The following is a 26441-nucleotide window of genomic DNA, read 5'->3' on the forward strand; positions in this document are numbered from 1 at the left end:
GGAGAGTCCAGGCCCCCAGCCTCTCCTTCCTCAGACCCAGGAGTCCAGGCCCCCAGCCCCTCCCCCCTCAGACCAAGGAGTCCAGGCCCCCAGCCCCTCCTCCCTCAGGCCCAGGAGTCCAGGAGTCCAGGCCCCCAGCCCTCCTCCCTCAGACCCAGGAGTCCAGGCCCCCAGCCCCTCCTCCCTCAGACCCAGGGGTCCAGGCCCCCAGCCCCTCCTCCCTCAGACCCAGGAGTCCAGGCCCCCAGCCCCTCCTCCCTCAGACCCAGGAGTCCAGGCCCCCAGCCCCTCCTCCCTCAGACCCAGGAGTCCAGGCCCCCAGCCCCTCCTCCCTCAGACCCAGGAGTCCAGGCCCCCAGCCCCTCCTCCCTCAGACCCAGGAGTCCAGGCCCCCAGCCCCTCCTCCCTCAGGCCCAGGAGTCCAGGCCCCCAGCCCTCCTCCCTCAGACCCAGGAGTCCAGGTCCCTAGCCCCTCCTCCCTCAGACCCAGGGGTCCAGGCCCCCAGCCCCTCCTCCCTCAGACCAGGAGTCCAAGCCCCCAGCCCCTCCTCCCTCAGACCCAGGAGTCCGAGTCCCCACCCCCTCCTCCCTCAGACCCAGGAGTCCAGGCCCCCAGCCCCTTCCCCCTCAGACCAGGAGTCCAAGCCCCCAGCCCCTCCTCCCTCAGACCCAGGGGTCCAGGCCTCCAGCCCCTCCTCCCTCAGACCCAGGAGTCCAGGCCCCCAACTCCTCTTCCCTCACACCAGGAGTCCAGGCCCCCACCAGGCCCTTCTTGTCAATGGACTCAGAAGTCTGGGTACCTGCCAGGCAGAGCACAGCCCCATAGAGGCACAGCAGGATGGCTCTGGGGACTCCCATTGCCAGGTCGTGGAGCTGAGCAGAGACACCGTGGACAGCTCCTCCTGCTCTGATTTCTGCTGGGCTGGTTCTCCCTGCCAAGCTCCAGGCATCCCAGTTCCCCAGCCTGGCAGGATTCTTCCACCCCCGCCCTCATTCTCTAGGGCTGGTCTCCTCTTAGATATTCATGGTGGGGCCATGATGACTCTTGAGCCCTGAGGAAGGAGGGGCTGGGGGTCTGGACTCCTGGGTCTGAGGGAGGAGAGGGGATGGGGGCCTGGACTCCAGGATCTGAGGGAGGAGGGGGCTAGGGACCTGTAACCCTTAATTTTGGAGGAATCCATGTTTTGCTGGCTCTCTTTCTACCCTGTTCCCCACACTGTGTTGTGACCTGAGGTTGGCACACATGGCCTCTTGATCTCTCTTCTCTTCCTCCACCCCAACACACACAACCCACACATTCAGACACCCTCAGCCTCCAGTCCTGGGGTCATGTCTCCTGACCCAAAGGCACAAACATCACCATTTTCTGGAAGCTTCTGGGCCCCCCTCTCTCCCCACTCACCCACCAACCCTCAGCATTAAGCACCTTCCTGTCTTCCAGCCATGGTCACCCTGGATGGGGCTATTGTCTGTCTCCCCCCTCAGACAATGAACTCCTCAGGGAATATTTTCTATGTTGTATGAATAAATGAAGCAATGAATGTATGAACAGAGAGGGAGGGTGGGAGGGAGAGAATGAGGAAAAGTGAGAGAGAAAGAGAGACAGAGACCCAGAGTTACACATGGGATGTAGAAAGACAGTATGGACAAACCCAGGCATGAAGAGGGATACCCCAATGAACAGGAAGGACATGCCCACAGAGGTATTTAATAAATGTTTATTCGATTATTGAATGAATGAATTTTAAAAACTGGATGAGATAGAGACAGGCAGACACTCAGAGGGACACACTGTCCCCCAAGGACACAGACAGACACATGTTTGGGGACATCCAGATGGTGTCCCTGCAGGCAGTGGGAGCTGGGTGGGGCAGAGACCCCAGGTCAGCCCTCCTGACCTGCCTGTCTTCTGCCTGCTTGGAGGAGGTGACTTGATCTCTCTTCTCTGGGATCATACCCACTCTCTGGGCACCAGGTACATGCCGAGACCTAGAGTCATGGGCCCACAGATGGATGGGACAAAGCTGACATAATAGTGGTGACCAGGACAGCCTTAACTATCCTGAGCTTGACTAAATTTTACACAAGTTTCTTCCTGACTATAAGAATAGCCCCCCCCCCCCTTCTCTTAGAGCATTTACTTTAGAAAACTTATTGCAAATTCTTTGTCCCTTTGAAATGTAATAAATCTTCTCTCAGCCTCTTGCCAGTTTTACCACCCAGGAATGCCTTTCTCAAGGACCTGGGAGCTATCCCATGGAAAAGTCATCATCAAGGAAGATAGCACCCCTGTCTCCCAGCTCCCAGGAGTGTCGGGGCTGAGCTGTAGTAAGTGACTGTTAGCAAGCACAGATGGACTAATCACGGAGACCATCTGACTCAGGAATGACTCAGTGTGCAGGACACATCCTGTGGACTGAGCTCCCTCTGGTCATCCTCCAGCAACTTTCCTTCCACTAGCCCAGCCAGGTCTTAAAAACTTTCCCACCTTTTGTTTCCATGCGGTTGAGCTCAGTCTCTCTCCCCTGTTGTCATGGTCTTCAATAAAGTCTCCCGTGCCTGTTTAACTGTGTTTGGGGCAACTGGCCTTTGATAGTGGACCCCCAGGCACTGTGGACACTCACCAGGTTCTGGACTGTCACAGGCAGAGCCTCCCTCACCTCATCTTGCCAAATCCTCATCCCTCCCATTAGTCCTCTCTTCCCCCAGACTGTTTTGCATCCAAATTACTCTTCCCCATTCTGATTCTCCCTGATTCTCCCGTCCCTGCCCCAGGCTTTCTGTCCCAGGCCAGCCACACAGGCACAGGGTGGAGCTGAGGGTCTCTGGAAAGTGGAGGCTGGCCATGGAAGGAGGCTGGGTTTTCTCAATCCCCTAGGGAAGGTGGAGCTTTGAAGGTGTTCACAGTGGTTCACTGATCCAGAGGTTGAGGCTTGAAAGGTCGGCAGAGCAGCCCATTAGTGTGTGTGTGTATGTGTGTGTGTGTGTGTCTGTCCATGTGTGTGGCTGGGCATGTGTAATTTTGAATCTGGTCACCTTCTGGTATTTTTGGAGGCCGTGAGATGTAGGGTAGAAAGCTCCCCATTGCAAGTAGTCAAGATAGTCAAGCAGAGACTCAGTGATCTAGGTCTAGGGATCTGGGCAGGGTTCTGGCGTCCACAGAGGGTGATGTAACATGAACTTCGAGCTCCCTATGAATTCAGATTTTTTTTTTTGCAGATACTTTTTAGTAATTAAATTTTAGAAATTAAGTAATTCATTAAGAGATGGGGGAAAGTGAGGGTGTTTAGTTACAGCCATTAAGGTGCTATTTTAAAAACTTTTTACTCTAGGTATTTTCAAGCACACACACATTTGTAAACACCTCGGCTCTCAAATGACTTATTTTCCCCAGATTTGGTTTGTGTAAGTTTCCTCAATGTGTACATCACCTGTCTCCAGTTATATCACCTATTGGACAAAATCCCCAGAGTTTTACATACAGGAATAGGTGCATCCTGGAAATCTGTCCATCCAGCAATACTTGTTAACTGACCTGTTAACTACAAATAGGCTTTGTGCCCAAATACTTGAGAAACACTAAGTATTCCTTACCTTATTTGAAATAAGTCCTAGTCAAACAGGCAATAATTATAATGAGTTGTGTTTTTTATACCACTCCCTAGGTGATGTGTGATGTTCCTTGCTGCCTATCTTTTTTCCTTTATTGATTTTAGTGAGAGAGGAAGGGAGAGAGAGAGAGAGAGATAGGAACGTCGATGAGAAAGAACATTGATTGGCCGCCTCCTGCATGCCCAACACTGGGGATCGGGTCCACAACCTGGGCATGTGCCTTGACCGGGAATTGAACTGGCGACCTCTTGGTGCATGGGTCAATGCTCAACCAGTGAGCCACACCGGCCAGGCATTATTGCCAATCTTTATGTTCTGCATAAATGTTCTTCCATATGTTACCAGAACTGTGCAGTTTTCTCCTGGAACTCTTGTCACTGCCTTGCCGAAACTGAATTGTGTATAGTGTGCACCGGTGTTTTCTTTAGCTATTTTCACATAAACCCTGCCTGCAACACCAATATTTCTTTTTCACAGTAGATCTTAATATATTTTTACATTCAGTAGTGTTAAATATATTCATATTGTTGTGCAATCTCTAGGACTTTTCATCCTGCAAAACTGAAATTGCAGACCTGTTAAAAAATAACTTCTCATACTCCCTCTCCCCCACCCCTAGCAACTGCCATTATTCCCCTTTATGTTTCTATGAATTTGACTATTCTAGATACCCAACTGGAATTATACATTATCTATCTTTTTATAACTGGCTTATATCATTTAGCACAATGTCTTCGAAATATATCCATGTTGTAGCATGTATCAGAATTTCCTTTCTTTTAAAGTTTGGATAATATTACCCTGGCCAGTTTGGTGCAGTGGTTAGAGTGTCAGCCTGCGGACCAGCAAGTCCCAGGTTTGGTTCCCACTGGGGGCACATACCTCAGTTGTAGTTTGTTCCTGGGCCCGGTTGGGGTCGTGTGGGTGGCAACCACTTGATATGTCTCTTTCATGTTGATGTTTTTCTCTCTCTTCCTTCCTCTCTCCTTCCTGCTCTACCTGAATATAAATGCAAAAATGTCTTCGGGTGAGGATTTAAAAAAAAAGAGTTTAAAGTTTGGGTAACATTCCATTGTATAGATATACTGCATTTTGTTTACCCATTCATCCATTGAATTACACATGGATTGCTTCCATCTCTTGGCTGTTATGAATGATGTGCAGTGAACACGGGTGTGTGGAGGGCAGCTGAGCCAAGGTCTCTTGTTCCTGTGGTGTTTGCACAGCTCACCCAGGAGCTTTCTGTGCCAGGGACGAGGCCCTGTGGTGTTTGCAGGGCTCACCCAGGAGCTTTTAGTCCCTGGCCCCCTGTTGACCCTGCGTGCTGGGAAGGCTCAGGCAGAGGCATCCTGCCCAAGGTCTCTTGTAAATCCTGGGTGCTGGCAAAGCCCATGCAGGAGCCAAATGAGCAGAGGGTAAGAATGTATCAACAGTCTTGACCTGAGCTCAGAGGCCGATGAGAAACATCTGGGGTTTGAAGACAATAAAATCCCCCCTCCCCCTTCAATTGGCTATATAATAAACTTGCCGAGCTAGCTCGGGGTCACTGTTTCTCCATCAGAGAGCAGTGTCCCACCTGGCCCCAGCTTTTCTCTCTATAATGTCTCTGTGTCTTTCTTAGTCTCCTGTCGCCCCTCCTCAGGTCTGGTTTGACTAGCCGCGCAGGTCGCGGCGTGGGTATACAAATGTTTGTTCAGGACCTTGCTTTTTCAGATCCTAACTTTGCTAACATTTATTTGCTAATATAATCCTAGCATTACACACTATTGGGGATGTGTCCTTCACCTTCTTATTTTCAAATATGTGATCAAAACTGCCAATCTGTGTGTGGTTCATTGGGAGGCAAGACTGAGAGACATTAGTGCTCAGGATTGTGAGGGAAGCCAAGAAAGCAGGACTGGGCAGAGGGAGATGATGGGCTTCGCTTCAGTCCCAACAGAGGGCTCAATCCACACCTCGGGGAGCTCTGGCTGAGGGTTGGCAGCTGAGGCCATGCCCAAGGGGGCCCTTGCCGAGAGAAGCAAGTCCTTCATTTCTGAACAGGTCTTAGTGACAAACCTCAGCATCCTCCATACTCTACTCATTCTCTTTTTCAGTATTTGTCCCATGTCCAGAGTTTGAGATAAATATTAACTACAGGATCCTTTGAGGCAAAATAAAGTTACCTGAATCTGATCATTTATTCCTCAGCTGGGAGAATTTGATAAAACAACATTTCTGTCTATTATTATAACCTTTTGGAAGTTCAGTGTTCTTATTTAAAGGGAATCATTAAAAAAATTTTTTTTCTTCATTGATTTTTAGAGAGAGAGGAAAGGGAGCAAGAGATAGAAACATCAATGAGAGAGAACATCTATTGGCCGCCTCCTGCATGCCCCCCCCCCCCCCGGAGATTTGACCCACAATCTGGGAATGTGCCCTGACCAGGAATCAAACTGGCGACCTCTTGGTGCATGGATCGACGCTCAACTACTGAGCCACACCGGCCGGCAAAGGGAATCATTTTTAAGAATTCTGCCCTGACCAGTGTGGCTCAACGGTTAGAGCGTTGGCCCGCGATCCAGAGAGACCCGGGTTCGGTTCCCGCTAAGGGCATGTACCTCTGTTGCAGTTTGTCCCTGGCCCTGGTTGGGTCGTGCGGGAGGCAGTTACTCGATGTGTCCCTTTCATGTCGATGTTTCTCTCTCTCTCTCTCTCCTTCCCACGCTATCTGAACAAAAATGGAAAAATGTCCTCGGGTGAGGATAAAAACAAACAAACAAATGAGAATTCAAATTTGAGTTGGATATCCAAATACTCAAAATTTAAGAGTTTAAATTTAAGAGGCTAATATTCAAATCAGATAGCTAGGTACTTGGACTGGCAAAAAGCATATTTAATCCTCCCCCCCCCCCGCCTCAGTCATTTCTTGAAAATGTTCCTTCATGGTCTGCATGGAGGTGGGAGGTAAATTCCAGTCAATCATGAACAGATCTGGATCATCCACATTCAGCTTAAATAACAGCTGTGGAAAATCCTCCCCTACCTTATTTTTCACAAAAGTTTATCTAATTAGTTTTATATTAGTTTTCCATTTTCTGATCCTGATTCTTTTTCCTTCTTGATAAATGTAAAATAAACCTAATGTTTTATTTTAGAATTTTAACATGTTAAAATAATATGTAGCCTGGCCGATGTGGCTCGTGGTTGAGCGTCAACCCATATACCAAGTGATCGCCAGTTCGATTCTCAGTCAGGGCACATGCCCAGGTTGTGGGTCCAATCCCCAGTGGGGGGCATGCAGGAGGCAGCCAGTCAGTGTTCTCTCTTATCAGTGTTTCCATCTGTCTTCTTCTCCCTCTGACATTAATAAAGAAAAAAAATTTAAATAATATGTAGGTAATAAGTCATTACATTTTAATAATAGTTATTTTTTAATTTTTAAAACATTTTTATTGATTTTAGAGAGAGAGGGAGAGAGACAAACATCTATGAGCGAGAGAAACATCAATCAGTTGCCTCCTGCATGCCCCTACTGGGGATGGAGCTGCAACCCCAGGGTGTGCCCTGACCAGGAATAGAACTGGCAACTTCTCGGTGCATGGGACAAGGCTCAACCAACTCAGCCACACTGGCCAGGGCAACAGTTAATTTTATACTGCTGGAATTTTTAAAGCAATAATAAACAACTGCTATAATAATATAATTAACAGGTTATTGTGTAATACTCTTTACATTTCCACCCACCTACATTCTTTGTAGATTACTAATGGTAATTGCATATTAGTTACTACATAGCGATGTGTGTCAAGTGAGAGGACATGTGACTTTCAGTTTAGAATTCAACAGCTGTGGTCTGTTACAGTAAATAATTAGCAGAAAATATGAACTGCAATAGGAAACATTGAATGCATCCAGCGCACAGATATCAGTAGGGATTTTTTAGAAGATGCCCTGTGTATTAGGTGGAAAAGCAGTTCCTTGTTTAAAAACACAGGTATTTTAGATGATATGAGATCAACAAGGTCTTCCCATTTTCAAACTGATTTCTCCTTTGCCAGTGGAAGAGGTATGAATGGTAGCTACCAACCCTGTTGGAACAAGACACTTGACTGCCATCTGCTGGAATACTGTTGCAATAAATTAGAAATCCCTGCAATCAGCAAAAGAATAGCACAATACACAAAAATATAAAACAAAATCGTTTGCAAAATAATAAAGATGTCTGTGGTGTGACTGGCACCTCCTTAGATGTTGTGCAGTGCCCGAAACGAACTGTACATGGCGACTGTGGAAAACCACACACAGATGGGGTAGATGTGGGGGAGGATTGGCTCCTGACAAAGAGGAAGACAGAGGCTTCTGGGAAGAGAACAACCTAAAGATAGAACATAAATATGCAGGTATATTAAATTTGATAGTCCATAAAATAAATAACCAGGAGTTGTTAAAATGATAATGTAGAGTTACCCTGCCTGATATGGAAGAATATGCATAAGATATTAAGAAATGAAAAATACTGGTTACATGAGAGTATGCAAGATATGACTGTAATTTTTTGGAAAAAAAGATACACAGGGATAAACATTGAAATTTTAAATATTTTATTTTATTTTATTATTATTATTTTTTTTTATCCTCACCCGAGGACATTTTTCCATTTTTTGTTCAGCTAGAGTGGGAGGGAGAGAGAGGAAGAGACAGAGAGAGAGCGAGAGAGAGAAACATCCATGTGAAAGGGACACATCAAGTGGCTGCCTCCCACACAACCCAACCAGGGCCGGGGACAAACTGCAACCGAGGTACATGCCCTTAGTGGGAACCAAACCCGGTCTCTCTGGGCCGCAGGCCGACGCTCTAACCGCTGAGCCAAACTGGCCAGGGCATAACATTTTAAGTATTTTTAGAAGTTGTATTTGAAAACTACAGTCTAGCTAATTTTGACACTTTAATATAACTTAGTTTTCTCACCATTAAATAGAATAATATCTCCTACCATAGAGACATTTTTAAAAATGTGTTGATTTCAGAGAGAAAGAGAGGAAGAGAGATAGAGAAACATCGATTTGTTGTTTCACTTCTTTATGCATTCATCGGTGGCTTCTTGTATGTGCCCTGACTGGGGATCAAACACACAACCTTTGAGTATGGGAACAACGCTCAAACCAACTGAGCCACTCAGCCAGGGCCCCACCCAGACTTTTTTTTATCCTCACCCGAGGACATTTTTCCACTTTATATTCAGATAGAGTGGGAAGGAGAGAGAGGAAGAGAGAGAGAGAGAGAGAGAGAGAGAGAGAGAGAGAGAGAGACATCGATGTGAAAGGTACACACCTCAACTGTCCAAGAAAACTCTTAGGGGAGGAGATCCAGCTGAATGACAATAAAATCAGAACTAAGTTTTCATGAAGGGGAGATAAGTTGGACAGCCAGCAGTAACGCTCCTAAACCTTTGATCCTTGTTCAGTTCCTCTCTAAGTCTCCAGGCTCTTTCCCTTCTTGAAGACTTAGCATTGAGCCAGGAATTCCTTTTCCCTGTCTTTGCCTAAGGATTCATTCTCAATTTTTCAAACTGTAGCTTAATAATTAATTTCTCTGACAGGTCTTCTTTATTCTTTTTTTTTTTTTTTATCCTCACCTGAGGATATTTTTCCATTCTTTGTACAGATAGAGTGGGAGGGAGAGAGAGAGAGAAACATCGACGTGAAGGGACACATCGAGCGGCCGCCACCCGCACGACCACCAGGACCGGGGACAAACTGCAACCGAAGCACGTGCCCTTAGCGGGAACCGAACCCGGGTCTCTCCGGACCGCAGGCCGACGCTCTAACCGCTGAGCCAAACTGGCCAGGGCGACAGGTCTTCTTTATATCCATATTTTAATCATGATCATCCATTACTGCTTCTCAGAAACCCCTCTTCTTTTTCTTCTTATCACTCATCACATTGTGTACTTTTATCTTTTTTAAAATATGTTTTTATCCTAGAAGAAACTGTAGGCAACAAAATTTCAGACATCATATGCAGCAGAATTTTCACTGACACATCACCTAAGGCAACAGAAACATAGGAGAAAATGAACACATGGGACTACATCAAACTCAAAAGCTTCTGCATAGCAAAAGATACAATCATGAAAATGGAAAGGCTACCCACTGTATGAGAGAGCATAATTGCCAATGATATATCAGATAAAGGGTTAATTTCCAATATATATAGAGTGCTCATACAACTCAACAAAAGGAAGACAAAGAACCCAATTAAAAAATGGGCAGAGGCACTAAATAGACACCTCTCCAAACAGGACATACAAATGGCTAAGAGACATATGAAGAAATGCTCAACATCACTAATCATCAGAGAGATGCAAATTAGAACAACAATGAGGTATCACCTCACACCTGTTAGAATGGCCACCATCAACAAATTATCAAACAAGTGTTGGCGAGGGTGTGGAGAAAAGGGGACTCTAGTACACTGCTGGTGGGAATGCACACTGGTGCAGCCACTATGGAAAACAATATGGTGTTACCTCAAAAAATTAAAAATTAAACTGCCATTTGACCTAGTGATCCCACTTCTAGAATATACCCTAAGAAGCCTGAAACACCAATCAGAAAGAATATATATACCCCCATGTTTGTAGCACAACTATTTACAATAGCTAAGATCTGGAAACAGCCCAAATGTCCATCAGTAGACGAATGGATAAAAAAAGCTGTGGTACATATACACAATGAAGTACTATGCAGCTGTAAGAAAGAAAGATCTCTTATCCTTTGAGACGACATGGAGGGACCTGGAAAGTGTCATCCTAAGCGAAACAAGCCAAACAGAGAAAGACAAGTATCATATGATCTCACTTATTTGTGGAAATATAATGAACATAACAGTCTGAGGAATGGGGTAATCCCAGAGACGTGGAAGTAGGGTACAGACTGACTATCCCCAGAAGAGGGGGTGGTGGGGGAGGGAAGAGATAAACCACAGAACTTATATGCATGTGTACATGAACAATGAACATGGACAACAAAGCTGGGGAGAGGGAGAAGGGGGAGGGGGGAATCAGTGGGGTAAAAAAGGAGAAACATCTGTAACAAAAATAAATCAATTAATAAAATAAATAAATAAAATAAAATATGTTTTTATTGATTTTTTTTTTTTTGGTACGTGCCCCTAGAGGGACCCCTTGTTCATCGTTTCTCACTCCTAGACTTGCCAGAATTCTACTCCTTTCCCTTCCAACCTTTTATTTATTTATTTATTTATTTTTAATCCTCACCCGAGGACATTTTTCCATTTTTTGTTCAGGTAGAGTGGGAGGGAGAGAGAGGAACAGAGAGAGAGAAACATCGATGTGAAAGGAACACATCGAGTGGCTGCCACCCACACGACTGACCAGAGCCAGGGACAAACTGCAACCGAGGTACGTGCCCTTAGCGGGAACCGAACCTGGGTCTCTCAGGACCGCAGGCCGACGCTTTAACCGCTGAGCCAAACCGGCCAGGGCTCCCTTCTGACCTTTTAAATCTTTTCTTTAAAATTGGGGACCACAGCACCTCCATTATAGGAATATTATAAGGAGTAAATAAAATCATATACATGACTGGCTTTGAGCATGGACTTAGAGTATGTGGGTTCATTTTTTCTTGTTTTCTCTCTGGTCAAAATTGGCTTTGGAAAAACATTAATAAAGAACCATCCTTTTGGGAGTAGTGAAGAAAATGGATAACCATCTTCTTCTCTGGTTCTTAGACCACAGAAAAGAGATGTAACTGTTGACTATAAGTCTCTTAAGGAGAGATATATTCCTTAATTTACTTCCCAGAACCACTAATGGATGTAAAGCCACCTGTTGACCACATCAGCGCTGAGCCAGAGTTATAAAATGGGCATGGCATTAAGACAGGAAATCCTGCCCAGCCAGTGTGGCTCAGTGGTTGAGCGTCGACCCATGCACCAAGAGGTCGCTGATTCGACTCCCAGTCAGGGAACATGCCCAGGTTGTGGGCCCGATCCCCAGTGGGGGGCATGCAGGAGGCGGCCAGTTAATGTTCTCTCCCTTTGATGTTACCATCTCTCTCTCCCTCTCCCTTCGTCTCTCTCTAAAATCAATAAAGAAAAATAAAAAAAAAAAAGACAGGAAATTCTGAGTTTGGGGTTCTAATTCTGCCCAGGTCTGACCCACCCTGCCCTTGGTGCTAAAGGGGAAATAAAACATACTGGTGACAGAAATACCATCCAGGGCAGGGCCCAGCAAAGAGCCATTGAATATAGGGCTATTTTTAACATTAGTCATGGGTACTTGCAGGAACCACATGAAAGTTGTCACCTTCCTTTCTCCCCACCTGGCTGAAGCCCAATTCCTAAAGAAAGGAAAACTTGAATTAAAAACTTACTTTGGGACTTCCTTTTTTCCCTCAGCATCTGACTTCCTGCTATTTCCCCTTCAAGGACTGACTCATTTCTCCTTCCTTGACCTTATTTTTGTGTACTTTTTTGATAAAGGAAACCTGGCTCCAAAATATCTGTATGTCTACCTTATAATTCCACATTTTAGTTCTCATGACCTTGTTTGCTTTTCTCTCTCTAGTTTATAATGATTTATGCTAATTTATCATAACATGTAGGATCCTGTGGGTTTATCAGAGAGAGTCTGCTTTGGTGTCCATGACTCTGAACTCTTGGAAGGCAGGTTGAAGTGGGGGAACCCCTTGAACCTGGCTGGTGCGCCCATTCCCCAGCTGCTGTGAGTTAGCTGCTAAAGCCTCACACCTGCACCCCTTTCAGACCTGCCCTTGGATGAAGACTGCAAGGCTCACCTACAAGGTTATCTGAATGGCCAGAGGCCAATGACAGACTGAAACAGGATCTGTAAGCCAGCCTGTTGTCTTAGTAAAGGACTAACTAGTGTGTGTACCTGCCCCTCCCCAAGCCCCCGCCTATTGGGATCAGGCCAAGACCATATCCCTGCCCTACCTGCATCCTCACTCCTCTCTCCTGAGAGTTCTCCCAAAATAAAGCACTTTGACAGCTTCTCCATCTCAGACTCTGCTCCAGGAGAACTGACCGAAAACACTAATACAGTGGAACCTTGGTTCTTGAAATTAATTCCAGAAGGCTGCTTGAGAATAAATTTGTTTGACCACTGAATCATTTTTTTTCCATTAGAAATAATATAAATTAAATTAATTCATTCCAGACCCCCAAATGATTCCCTGATTTAATCTCTCATATACATACAGTATGTGTCTAATGTACTCTTTATTAACAAACACTTCTTTTTAAAAATTTATCGACCCACCCCTTACTAGCCTTAAACAAATCACTTTCAACACTTATTCCAGGGGTGTCTTTTAGGAAGTCAGCATGCAGCCTCTTCACCTTTTCACATATCATTGCTTCTAAAATGCTGTCACTGGCTAACTGCTTTTCATTTATCCAAATCAAAAACAGTTTTTCTACCTCTTAAACTGCCTGTGATTGTCCGACTGGTGTGGCTCAGTGGTTGAGCATCAACCCATGCACCAAGAGGTCGCCAGTTCGATTCCTGGTCAGGGCACATGCCCAGGTTGTGGGCCCGATCCCCAGTGGGGGGCATGCAGGAGGAGGCCAATCGATGTTCTCTCTCATCGATGTTTCTACCTCTCTCTCCCTCTCCCTTCCTCTCTCTCTAAAATCAATAAAGAAAAACAAACAAACAAAAAGAAATTATGCTAATCATCCATTTCACAAGCAACAAACGCAAAAAACCTACAGAAATATTCACAGCACAATTTCCTGAGATGTTAACAGTGTGAGGTTTAGCAGTAAACTGACTCATATTTTTTCCTTTGTTTGTGGCCTGAGAGATGCTTTGTCATGCTGAAGTGTCAGCATGAAAGGGTTGTCTGGTTGAGTACCCAAGTTTTGTTCAAAGACCAAGAATTTTTTCCATAAACAACTTGGTCGAGAACCAAATTGTTCGAGATGGGAGACAGAGAACCAAGGTTTGGCTGTCATCATGTTTTACATTGGACTTGAGGCTCAGCAGAAAAGGCATAAGACCCCAAATCTAAGCTGCTAAGAACTGATATTCCTGTCATCAAAGACATCCCTGAGATCAAGTATGGAGTTCCTTTAGCACCATGTGCTTGGGGCTGGAAACAGGAAATGGAGGTCTTTCCATTGCACCATTGTGCCTAGATTCTTGGAAATTCATTTAATGAAATCGCCATTGAGAATGGCACGAAGTTAGCCTGCCTCCTTACCTCCCCTCTCTTCCTCTCTCTGTCTCCCTTCCTTCCTCCTCCTTTTTGTTACCATAACTGTATTAAAATGGAATTTAAAACTTTTGCCCTGGCCGGTTTGGCTCAGCGGTTGGAGCGTCGGCCTGCGGTACAGGGAGACCCGGGTTCGGTTCCCGCTAAGGGCACGCACCTCGGTTGCAGTTTGTCCCCGGCCCTGGTTGGTCGTGCGGGTGGCAGCCACTCGATGTGTCCCTTCACATTGATGTTTCTCTCTCTCTCTCTTTCTCTCTCTCTCCCTCCCGCTCCATCTGAACAAAAAATGGAAAAATGTCCTCGGTCGAGGATTAAAAAAAAAAAAAAGGAATTTAAAACTTTTTTCAATTAGGTGAGCGCTTTCCTCCTTTTTATATACTTGACACAAATGATAAGTTGGTGATACCTTCCCCATACCCTGACTCCCAGAGTTTATGCTTAGCATGAACAAATAATTTATTTTCGAAAGCAGGATCATTTATAGTGGAAAGAAATTATGCTAATCATCTATTTTTGCCTTTCCCCATTCAGTATTTCTGTGTCTCTTCTTCCTCAGTGAGAACACTTGTTCCCAACATTAACACATTTATTCATTTGCTCAGTGCATCAACACATTTAAAATAGTTTCAGAATTGTTTCATCCATATGACCACAGAAAACAAACCTACTAAAAAGAGTTCAGGATTTGGTTGCAGTTAGTGTGCAGTTACCCAAGCTGGGGGTATATATTCAAATATTGTGTTCATAATTATTTTTTTCTTTCTTCATTGTGGTTATGGTAGTCATTGAAATACAATTGGGTTCATTTCTTTCAGTTTTAGTTTTTTATCTCTTCTGATCCTTGGCAATTTCATTTTATTTTTGAAACATGTAGAACAGTAATGTGGTTCAAAAAATAAAAAGTATATAAAATTAGATTATCTGAGAAGTTTCACTCCCTCCCTTAACTCTCCTAGTCTTTGAACATCTATTTTCAATCTCTCACTGACAAACTCTCTTGTGGAAGGTCACAACGAGACTCTAGTCTGTGCCCTTGTTGAATGTAAGGATAGAAGAGGGGACAGCTACAGGCTGGAAAGCCCCAGGCTCCACAGAACAATATGGAGCATGCCATTTATTGATGCTCCTCTATAAAACTCCCCTGGCCCGGGATGCCACTTTATATATTAAAGAAAAAATTAAGAATTACAAATTGCCAGTAATAAAAACAGTCATGGGGATGTAAAGTATAGCACAGGGAATTTGGTCAGTAATATTGTAATAACTATAAATGGTGCCAGGTGGGTACTAGACTTATTGGGGTGATCACTTCATAAGTTATATAAATGACTAACCACTTTTCTTATTAAAAGTTATGCTGATTTGCATTCTTTCCCAAACATCTTTGATTCATTATAAAATATCTAAATCTCTTGACAGATAAGTTGCAAATCTTTTTCTGCATCTTAAATTTGATGCTGCAAGATGTAATAAAACTATTTTATAGGTAATGGAACTGGATTTTTGCCACTTATTATTATCACAACACTGTCACAATTTCCCAGGCACACGTAGTGGCTGGTAGTCAGACAATCAAACGAACACATACCAAGCTAGACAACACTATACTGTTTTTCAATCCCAGCTAGATAGTGATCCACTTTCATAATCACCATGGTATGCACACAAAAGAAATGGCTATTAAAAAAACCTCACAAATAAGAAGTCATCTCCAGTTACTGACATTAATAGAAACACACAATGTCCTCCTCACATCTCTCTCAGTCCTACAGAGACCTTGTACAAATCCCCATGGTCACAATATCCTTTCACGACCACTTAACTGTTGCTTTCCAAGATTGGCATATAATCTCCAACAAAAACTGCCTTACACCTATGAGAACAAAGACACACAATGGCAGAAACTATCCCATGAGTATAAACAATCCCACGCAGGGTCCCAGACAACGAATCGGACCCACAAAATCACCCAGCGCAAGACAACCCATCCGTTCAACTACCAGACCCTGCTCCAGTCTCTCGTAGCCAGGTAAACTCGAGGCCCGCTCAGGGTCATTCCCACGGACTTTACCTGGGATGCCCTGCTCACTGGAGCCTAAGTCCCTGGTCATCCTCCATTCTCATTTTTGTCTGCTCTGGACTCCAGAATGGGCTCCTCAGCCTTCGCTGAGAACCTTTTAATTCGCCCTCAGCTACACCAAAGACACCTCAGTCGCTGGGCTCGCCCAAGCCCGGAACTGTTCAGCAAAGACGAGCTGCCGGGTGGGCTTCGGCAAAGCGCCTTTGACAGCTGAGCCGAGTTGCATCCTGGGAGCCTTCCGAAGGTCCCAGTTTCCGGGAAATCTCCGGCTGTGGACTACATTTCCCAGGAGTCTCGGGGCCACGTCTTTTCGGGGCGGGGCGAGTTTTCCTGTGGAGAGCTATTGAACAGCTGGGCTCCCATAAGCCTCTGGGCCCAAACTAGTCTCGGTCCTCGGTCCCTTTCTGGTGTCTCAAGTTCTTGGACTCTGCACCGTGAGTTGGTCGCGTCCCGGGAAGTAATCAGCGCCGGGTGTGGGAGGGAGGGCTCAGTGGCTGACTCTACAGAAGGGGTTGGAACCTACTAGGGTTGGGTGACACCGGGAGGCGCTTGAGGTGTGGAGGCCCGGGTCGCGCACGGGCGTTAGTGTCCGGAGCCTCGAACCTCAAGCCTGCGTGTGCGCAGCGGCTGAGAGGGATGGTGGGTGACAGGCGGCGAGACGGCGGGCTGTGTCTCGGTGACTGGGTGATAGGGTGCGTGGCCCTTATTTGTAGGTGTGGTTCGCTTTGGCTGTGTGCTGTAAGTTCCCTCTAGACCTTCTTCGGGCCTGTCAAAGTTAAATGACTCCAGGAAAAGCCCTGTACTGAGCCATAGACTGAACATTTCAAGCGGGAAGAGCTAGTCTTGGGATGAGAACTTGATATCTGGAAGTGTCCTCGTGACAGGCTCCTGGGAAGACGTGAAGGGGAGGTCCCAGAGGTAGGGTTCCTCGAAGGGGCACCTCTCCTTGCCCCCTGGGGGCCAGCTACATGCTTCAGAGCCACTGCAACCAGACCTCAGTCCCCAAGAATTGCTGTCAACTCAGAGATAAGTTCAGCCTCCCTTCGAATTCGATTTGGTTATGTGTGGATGAAGGCAGATGTGGCCCTAGAGAGTGTTTTGGTTCTGTTTTTTCTTTTTTAGTTAAGTCTGTGTGCTTTAAGAAATGCTGGTGTCTCGCCCTGGCCGGCTTGGCTCAGCGGTTAGAGTATCCCGAGAGACCCGGTTCGGTTCCCACTAAGGGCACGTACCTTGGTTGCAGTTTGTCCCCAGCCCTGGTTGGGTCGTGCGGGTGGCAGCCACTCGATGCGTCCCTTTCACATCCATGTTTCTCTTGCGCGCTCTCTTTCTCTTTCTACTTCCCACTCTATCTGACCAAAAAAAAAAAGAAAAGAAAAGAAAAATGCCCTTGGGTGAGGATTAAAAAAATGATGAAATGCTGGTGTCTCATGATTCCTCTTTCCCCCTTACTGCTTCATGTTGCTAAGAAGAACCCTAAGGAGGAGGAAAGAATAGTTGCATATTTGGAAATCAAAGTTCAGGTGAGTTTGTTTCTTTTATATTCATATAATTACTTTTAAACCACGAGAATATTTGTTCTGCTTGGCCTGAAATATCTTTTTTTTTTTTTTTCCTCACCGAGGACATTTTTTGTTCAGATAGAGTGGGAGGGAAAGAGAGGAAGAGCGAGAGAGAAACATCGATGTGAAGGGACACATCGAGTGGCTGCCACCCGCACGACCCAACCACCCGCACGACCCAACCAGGGCCAGGGACAAACTGCAACCGAGGTACGTGCCCTTAGCGGGAACCGAACCCGGGTCTCTCTGTGCCGCAGGCCGACGCTCCAACCGCTGAGCCAAACCGGCCAGGGCTGGCCTGAAATATCTTAACTAGTAGTGTCTATCATGGGTCTTCCTTCTGGTGAATGACCTACCAGGTTGGTGCATTCCCCTTCCCAGTGGTCCCATATTATCCTTTTCTTTGGTTAATAGCTATCTGTTCGTATGGCAAAATTTTCAAATCCTTCAGTGCGTTCTCCCTTTCTAAGCGTTCTGATGGTATCGAAATATACCTCCTGGAGATTACTGTTAGAGCTTTATTTTAGATTATGACTGCTTGGGGAGATCAGTACTTAGGTAGTGTGGTGAACAAATTATTTTTCTTCTCTACCTGGTGAATTTTAAAGCCCAAGGCAAGGTAGGAGGGAATTGATAGTTTCAGTTAATAAATTTCAATGGTGTGATGCTTTTAGGAGCAGGAATGTGCTTGAGCTCAGAGCATAGGGCTTTGCAGTGTGCACCAACAAGGGCAGAGACTTTCAGGTAATCTTTTTGTAGAAATCTATAACACTGCTAAGCATAAATTGTTTCAGCTCCAATTTTGTATAGATTGTGAGAGGCAGAGAGTACTGTGTTGTGGTTAAGAGTAAGGTGCTGGCCCTGGCCTGTTTGACTCGGTGGTTAGAGTGTCAGCCTGCAGACCAAATAGTCCTGAGTTCGAGTCCAGTCAGGAGCACTTACCTGGGTTGCAGTTTTGATCCCTGGCCCTAGTCAGGGTTGTGTGGGAGGCAACTGATTGATGTGTCTCTCTTACATCAATGTTTCTCTCCCCCCCCACCCCTGCACTCTCTCTAAAAAAATCAATGCAAAATGCTCTGGATCTAGAGCATCTGGATTCAAATTCTGGTTCTGCCTGCTGTGTGAGCTAAGAAAAATGACTCAGGCTGTCCGTGTCACATCAACAAAATCAGGATAAAATAATGCCTACCTTATGGGGTTGTAATGATGTGAGATGGGTTAATATGTAATGTGAGATGAGTTAATATGATCCAGATGAGTGATTCTGGATCTTTCCCCATCAACTTTTTATAGATCAACATACGAAGAGAAATATGAAGATGATTGTGATGGGTGCTTGCAAGTTTTAAAAAGTGACCAGATGCTCAAATGGTTTAGTATCGGAAATCTTTACCTCACAAACCCCTAGAAATTGAGACAGAATTTTGGTAAATATTTATAAATTCATTTTTTAAAGTGGGCAAAATGTCTATAATTTAGTGAATTTATCAAGTGCACAGGACTTCAAAAAGATGTAGCTCCACTGGTCTGGAATAAAAAAATATAAGAGCTGGGAAGGAGCTTGTAGAAAATTAGTATCCAGTGATATGGAAACAGGTAAATTGTAGTATTTCTTGTGCTAGACTAATATTCACCTAATAAAAATTATGTTTATAAAAAATCAAAAGAAGGAAAAATGTAAATGATAACATTAAGCAAATAGTTATGAATAAAAGTACTCAAGAATATTAATTAGGAACTCTGTATGAATCCCATTAAAAAAGACAGGGTTTTGAAAGACGTTTTTCAAGGATCCTATCCAAAATATTGTTTTCATTGACCATTCAATGAAGAGGTAGAGAGGTATAGCCGCACTTGTCCAACATTTACTTTGTACCAAATATGTATGTTTTTGTTGTGTTTCTGTTTATGTGTATATATTTCCTTCCTCAGACTTTGAATGTGACTTACATAATTTGTGTTCATTCATGGGAGAATCTTGACCATGAAAGTGTCTCATTGTAGTGATGAGCTATAGCCACAGGATGTTCAAGAGCCGGTAGGTGTCATTTGTTTTCTTTTTATTAATTTATTTTTGTTACAGATGTTTCTCCTTTTTCACCCATTGACACCCTCCTCCTGATCCCACCCCCCTCCCTGCACTGTTGTCTTTGTCCATGGTTACGCTTATATGCATATAATATTCTGTGGTTTATCTCATCCCCCCACCCCATCCTCCTCTTCTGAGGTTTGTCAGTCTGTACCCTACTTCTATGTCTCTGGGCCTATTTTGTTCATCAGCTTGTTTTGTTCATTATATTCCACAAATAAGTGAGATCCTGTGATACTTATCTTTCTTTGATTTATTTCACTTAACATAATATTTTCCAGGTCCTTCCATGCGGTAGGTGTAATTTGTTTTAGGCCCTCTGATTTTCAGTGCTGAGTTTGTTTAGTTTTCTTAATGACTGCTATGTTCTCAATATTTTACATTTGGAAGTATCTTTATAATTTTGATTATGAAATTAATACAAGTTTGTTGCCCCCCCCAAATTCATTAATCCAGGAAACATAGAGAATGAAGTAAAAATTATATCCTCGTAATCATTCTTAGTGTTCTGGTGTGTGTTTATGTTTTCCTATGAGCCTATGTATCTGGTTTTGTTTCTGCAGAATAAAATCACAGTGATTGGTGATATAATTGAGTTGAAGACTCTCTAGCTTTTAGTTTGAAAATGAACTCCAACCCAGACTGGGTTTTATTTTAATCTTGAGTATATAGAAAGAAGAGGAAAGTGCCCGTGGTTCCTTTCTTATTTGAAAAATTTGAAGTATTTACAACTTTTAGGAATATAGAAATGCCATTTAAAAATTGATTACCAGGCCCTGGCCAGTTTGGCTCAACAGTTAGAGGGTTGGCCCACAGACCAAAGGGTCACAGGTTCAATTCCCAGTCAAGGGCATGTTAGCTGGGTTGCAGGTTTGATCCTGGCCCCGGTCAGGATCATGCAGGAGACAACCAATTGATGTGTCTCTCTCACGATGTTTCTCTCTTTCTCTCCCTCCCTCCTGTCCACTCTATCTAAAAAATCAATGGAAAAATATCCTCGGGTGAGAATTAATCCCCCCCTCCCAAAATTGATTACCAGGACAATAAAGACAGACTTCAGAATTAGATTAATTTAAAGGTTCCTTCCACAGAGAATAGCAATAATCTTTAATGTCTTACAAATTTCTGTTTTACAAATAATATTTCCAAGGACAGATATTAATACCAGAAGGTTGAATAAGAAGGTTATAGTTTTAAATATTCAAATAAGGCAACAATTTGTACAGAAGAACCAGATTGAGACTCTGGTTAATGTTCTCAGATCGACACATAATTGGATTATATTGTTTGAGCCAGTTTTATGGTGCCTACTTTTGTCTCTTCATCTGCAGCTTCTGGAAGGAGGGAATATTTTCTCTATATCTTTTTAAGAATCTGTTTTGCTCATCTTATAATTTAGGAAGAATAGAGGGCTCAGGGCTGGGCTGTGGAATTTTAGTTAGCATTGTAAGAAAGCAAGCCTGAGAAGGATAGATTTTATTATGAGAAAAATGGAAAGAATGGCATTAACTTTATAACAGTACAATAAGGGACAGGACTCTTTTAAAAATATTTATATTGACTTTAGAGAGAGAGAAAGAAACATCAATCAGCTATCTTCTGCATGCCCTCTACTGGGGATTGAACCAACAACCCAGGTATGTGCCCTGACTGGGATTCCAACCGGTAACCTTTTGTCACATGAACCGATGCTCAGCCAACTGAGCCACACCAACCAGGGTGGTGTAGTAATCTTTTTATTTTCACTAATAATGACTAAAACTTATATTAAGCTATTATTGTACACCATTTTATTTGGTCTTTCTTACTTAATCTTCAATGCAACCATCTGTAGTAGATACTGTTTTTACCCCTTTTTTATTTAATTTCTCAACAGAGGTGTTGAGAAATTGGTAACCGTCAAGTTCAAGTCTGACATCAGAGTTTTTATCTTAATTTCACATACACTTCACACATTATGTATCCTTTAAAAAACTTGCTTGTCTCACTAAGAAATTGATTATGCATGTCTTAATCAGTTAATGTGGACCAGTACTATCACAACTAATGAGGGTAGAAAGGGCCATAATTTATTAAACCTTTTGCCCCATATTATATAGTTTCTAACTCTTATTTATCTAAAATGATTTTTGGTTGAATATTCTGGTTTATACATCTTGTGTATTTCCCTAGCTATTTAAGGATACATTTCTGTAAATGAAATTTTAGGTAAAAATTTGTCCTAAATATAAAACCCTGAGAAAGTAGTACTTGGGAGGTAATACAATGACTAAAAGACATAGTTGTTACTTTTAAGATATAGAAGACAAACTAATGAATAAATGTGGGGCAAGCAGCTACAAAGGCCAATAGGCAATTCAGATGACCTATCTTAGGAACTCATATTAAGGTAATTATAGGCAGTAATTATTAGATCATGACCAGCGTTGTGGAGGCAAATGGGATTTATCCTGTGAGTTTCATACCTTATAGTTTTTATCCTACTAATTTTAGTTGCAAAGTGACACTAATAGGAGCAGGAGATTCAGCAGTTACCTGGAGGGTATGATGTCTAAAAAGACAAGTTCAGATACAAAATAAACCCATCTGTCAGAAGACATGAAAAACTGGATCAAGACCTCAATATATCCATTTTTTCTAGGTAAGACAAACATAGAAATCATATAGTTAGTATAATGCATGGCCATCATTGCAATAATTATGCAGAACGCCTAAACAAAAAGATAATTATGATAATAATACATTATTATATATAGCTATATAACTTTCCAAACGTTTTTCCATCTATTGATGTCTGATCATCAGTCTTTCTATATTGATATATACATAAAATTTTAAAATGTTATTATACTGTGTACATCATGTAACCTATTTTTTCTTGTGACAATAGATCTTGATTATTTTCCCCAACTTAGCATAGTTTCATAGTGTTCCATTGCATGGATGTTCTGAATGCATTAAGTCAGATATTTGGGCATAGGCAATTGCCTGAGCAATTGTTTGGATATCCTGTCTGCTCCTATGTCTTGACCAATTTTCTAAAGTCCTGAGCTCATGAAGGATGTTTTAGTCTTGGGCCATGTGCCCATTCTCAGTCCTGACAGGTGGGAATGGAGGGAGGAAGGTCTGATCTGGGGAGGACTGAGTAGTCCAATCTCAGGCTCATAGCAGCATCTTCAGAATTGGGTAGTACAAGAAGCCTTCCTGTTGAAGGACCTGGGTTGTTGTTGTTTTTTGTTAATCCTCACCCAAGGGTATTTTTTTCTATTTAGAGAGAGTGGAAGGGAGGGAGTGAGGGAGAGAAAGAGAGAAACATCAATGTGCAAGAGATAAGATTGGATTGGTAGCCTTCTGCATGCACCCTAACTGGGGCTGGGGATTGAACCTACAACCTAGGTACGTCACCTTGACTGGGATTCAAACCTGCCATGCTTTGGTGCTTAGGCTGATGCTCTGATCTCTGAGCCACACCGGCCAGGGCAGGACCTGGGGGTTTTAGGTGAGAGTTTAGATTTCACATATGGTATATGGGGTTTGGATTAGCTTGAGTGAGGATGGGATCACTTGAGATAGGATGGGATCAGTTAAGCACACTTGATCTAAAGCTCTTTTTTTCCTTCCTCAGCTCTGCCTTTCTGGACTCTGTGCTTCACCAGTAGAGGAACCTCATGGGACACTAATTAGTTCTTGCAACTATAGAACCATGACTGATGTAAGTTGGTATTTCTCTCTCTTTGAAATACAGTGATTTTTAGTTCATGTGACTCTTTTCCTTAATTATACTGAAGCTTTCTACCCAACAGAATCTCATCCCTGAACCCACTTCTCATTTCCTCCTTTTTCAGTGAAGGATGGTGCCAAATACCCCAGAGCCCTCCTTATGTGCCTTTTCCAGTCAGTGTCATCATATTCATTGAACATGTTACTCAACATCTCCTGCATGCTCAGTTTTCTGTCAAGACCAGTAAAGGAATGGGGTCTTTTGTGAGAAATACTTGAGCTTCTGTCGAAGAAGAAGAAAGATAGTTAACAATTAACATACTTTTACTCGTATACAAGGAAAACCAATAGTAGGTCAATATTATCTATCAAAGCACAAACAGGATTTATAAAAGAGAAGGAGGAAAGAGAGAATGAAAGACTGTAGACATTTTGAAAATACCAGTTTTTTCTTTTCTGTCTAAGATGCTGATTGGCTGGAGCTAGGAAAGAAGCCAGTCAGGATACTGTTCTCAGACAGCTGGATGGTCACCAGGAAGGCAGTTTCGGTTGTGCATTCTGTGACAGAGATTTGGTGTTTTATTGTGGCATGTCCATGGCAGCTGTCTTGGGTGGTACTCTTTGTTATCACTTCCAACTTTGTGCTACCATTTCCCTTATCAGAATCTCTTATTCCCTTGTCAAGTCTGTGGTATGAGTTAGTGATGAGGGTCTCATTGAAGCACACAGGAAAACTTGGAATGTCTTCACAGACCTGAGTTTTCCAGAAGATTCAGGTGGAATTTGGGATTTCTTGGTCTCAGCCTAAGTTTATGTGTGATCACATGTTTTGGAAGGCTTTCAGGATTGGAGGGGGAGTGAGTGGGTCTTTCCGAGGATTCCCTAATTGATGAACACCAGTGTCAGCGTCCATTTTGTCATTGATCAGGACATGCAGGTCTTGGGCAACATCTGTTATGTACAGTATCCTGTATCAATATCTTTCAACTCAGGAACAAGGAAAGTGTTAGGCAATGGCTGGTTGATGGTAACAAGAAGATGATCTAGATTTATAAACACAATTCCAAGAATTAAGGAAATCTTTAGAAGTTTTGTTGAATCTAAATGTGTAAATACAATAGAGTTGTTAATCTCATATATCCAAATGATGAATTGTATTGTAGCTAATAAAACATGTATGTGTTCATCAGAATAAGAAACAGTTCTTACAATGTAATCTTAACGGAATGATTTACTTGAGGTTTAATGATAATCCTTAATGGAAACCATTTTTCTGAAATAGAGATTTTATAATGCATTTGGAAAACATTTTTCATGTTTCTTTTCATATTTCTTAAAGGAAAAGATGGTTTAGCAGTTCACATTTATAAAGAATGTATGAGGCAGGCACTTAGCAGGGTGTGTGTATGTATACACACCTAAAAACCTCCTATTCTCCCCTCCACTATTTTTCCTTAATAGAAGAGAAACTGGGATTTCTTTTATATATTATCAGACAGGTCTGGAGAACTGAGTAATCTTACAGTATCCAGGAAGATTTTTTTCTGCTATAACACAATTCTTCTAGAACATGTAGACACTCTGCTTTAGTCATAGTAATTTCCTCACTTTTTCCTACTCATTTGTATCACATTTTCTTCTTCTTGCAGTTTATCCTTCATAACCTCCTTTTTCCTCTTGAAAATATTTTCTTAAATTCTTAAATTTCTTTAATTTCACGAGTAATGTGTGGATTTTTGGTTTTAGGGGTTGGTGACTTTCAGGGATGTGGCCATCGACTTCTCTCAGGAGGAGTGGGAGTGCCTGGACCCTGCTCAGAGGGACTTGTACATGGATGTGATGTTGGAGAACTATAGTAACTTGATCTCACTGGGTAAGGTCATCTGCCTGAAATCATGTAGAATCTCCTCTTTGCAACATCAGCTTTCTTCACTGGGAATTACGGGGCTATCTTTGAAGAAACCAGGTGAATGTCTTCTTCCTGTTCTCAAAGGAATGTTTTGATATTTGTTGGGTTAGAAATGGGTTCATTGAGCACCTTGATCTTCCCACCCCTCAGTGAGCTTCTCACTTTCCTCTGGCCCTTCCTGCAGTGAATGCTCTCTCTTCTTTAATGACCAACAAGCTGGATTTATATTATGGGGCATTTATTTTATAACCATTGTCAGAGAAACCAGGTTTCAAACTGTGTTTAACATCAACATTTCTATAAATGATCTGTGTCCTTGCTACTCAAAGTGTGGTTCTTTTGTTTGAGGAACTGTAAGAAGGCCAGAGCAAAGCAGTGAAGGAAAGAGTACCAAGAATTAGTGAGGAATATAAGTAGGACCCAGATGATAGCCAATTTATTTGGTTTAGGGGAAGAAGTAGATTGTTTTCTCAGTGATTGGAAGCCATGATTTGGTTTATATGGGGTTTTAACTTTTTTATTGTTAAGTATTACACAAATAAGTAACATCAGCTTCTTCTGGGCTGGTTAGAAATTCAGCTTGTCAGGTCCTACCCCAGACCTGCAGGGCAGAATCTGAATTTACACAAGGTCCTTTGGTGATTTTCATGCCCATTAAAGAAGCCCTGCTCCTTGTTCTTTTCTGACCCACATGCAGGGAGTATAGCTAGGAACAGTGTCCTGATATACTCTGACTTTCAAAAGAGTCTCTTCTCTTCAGATAAGGCTGGATTGAATGAATATAATATGTTTCTTACTAAGCAAATGCATTCCTTTATTTACAACAAATTTTGAGTTAAAAGTTACAATCTGAGCTAACTCCTAAAAAGGCCCATGAAACTTCTTGTTTTCCTCTTAGCAAAGTAACAACAGTAACAATAATATTAATAGTTAACACTGTACTTACTATAAACCAGGCTTTGTTTTAATTAGAGCATGTATATTAACTTATTTAACTTTCATGACATCCCCATGAGGTAGGTACTATTTTTAACTTTTAAAAAAATATGTTTTTATTTATTTATTTATTTTTTAGAGAGAGAGGAAGGGAGAGACAGAGAGAGAAACATCAATGTCAGAAAAACATCGATCAGCTGTCTCCTGTATGTACCCCACCTGGGGATCGAACATGCAATCTTGGCATGTGCCCTGACTGGGAATCAAACCAGCGACCTTTCTGTGCATGGGACAA

At 43.0% G+C, this 26441-nt stretch overlaps 1 long non-coding RNA gene across 1 annotated transcript; it reads left to right on the forward strand.

Moving 5' to 3' along the window:
- The first annotated feature begins 16348 nt into the window (after positions 1 to 16348).
- On the forward strand, positions 16349 to 23288 carry LOC118639016. Its single transcript, XR_004961138.1, has 6 exons — positions 16349 to 16367; positions 17403 to 17453; positions 18786 to 18919; positions 19425 to 19530; positions 22075 to 22222; positions 23207 to 23288. It is a non-coding gene; the product is annotated as an uncharacterized LOC118639016 (long non-coding RNA).
- The last annotated feature ends 3153 nt before the right edge of the window (positions 23289 to 26441 follow it).

This window comes from Molossus molossus, unplaced genomic scaffold (assembly GCF_014108415.1).
Source record: "Molossus molossus isolate mMolMol1 unplaced genomic scaffold, mMolMol1.p scaffold_m16_p_21, whole genome shotgun sequence".
In the NCBI taxonomy this organism is placed as follows: domain Eukaryota; kingdom Metazoa; phylum Chordata; class Mammalia; order Chiroptera; family Molossidae; genus Molossus; species Molossus molossus.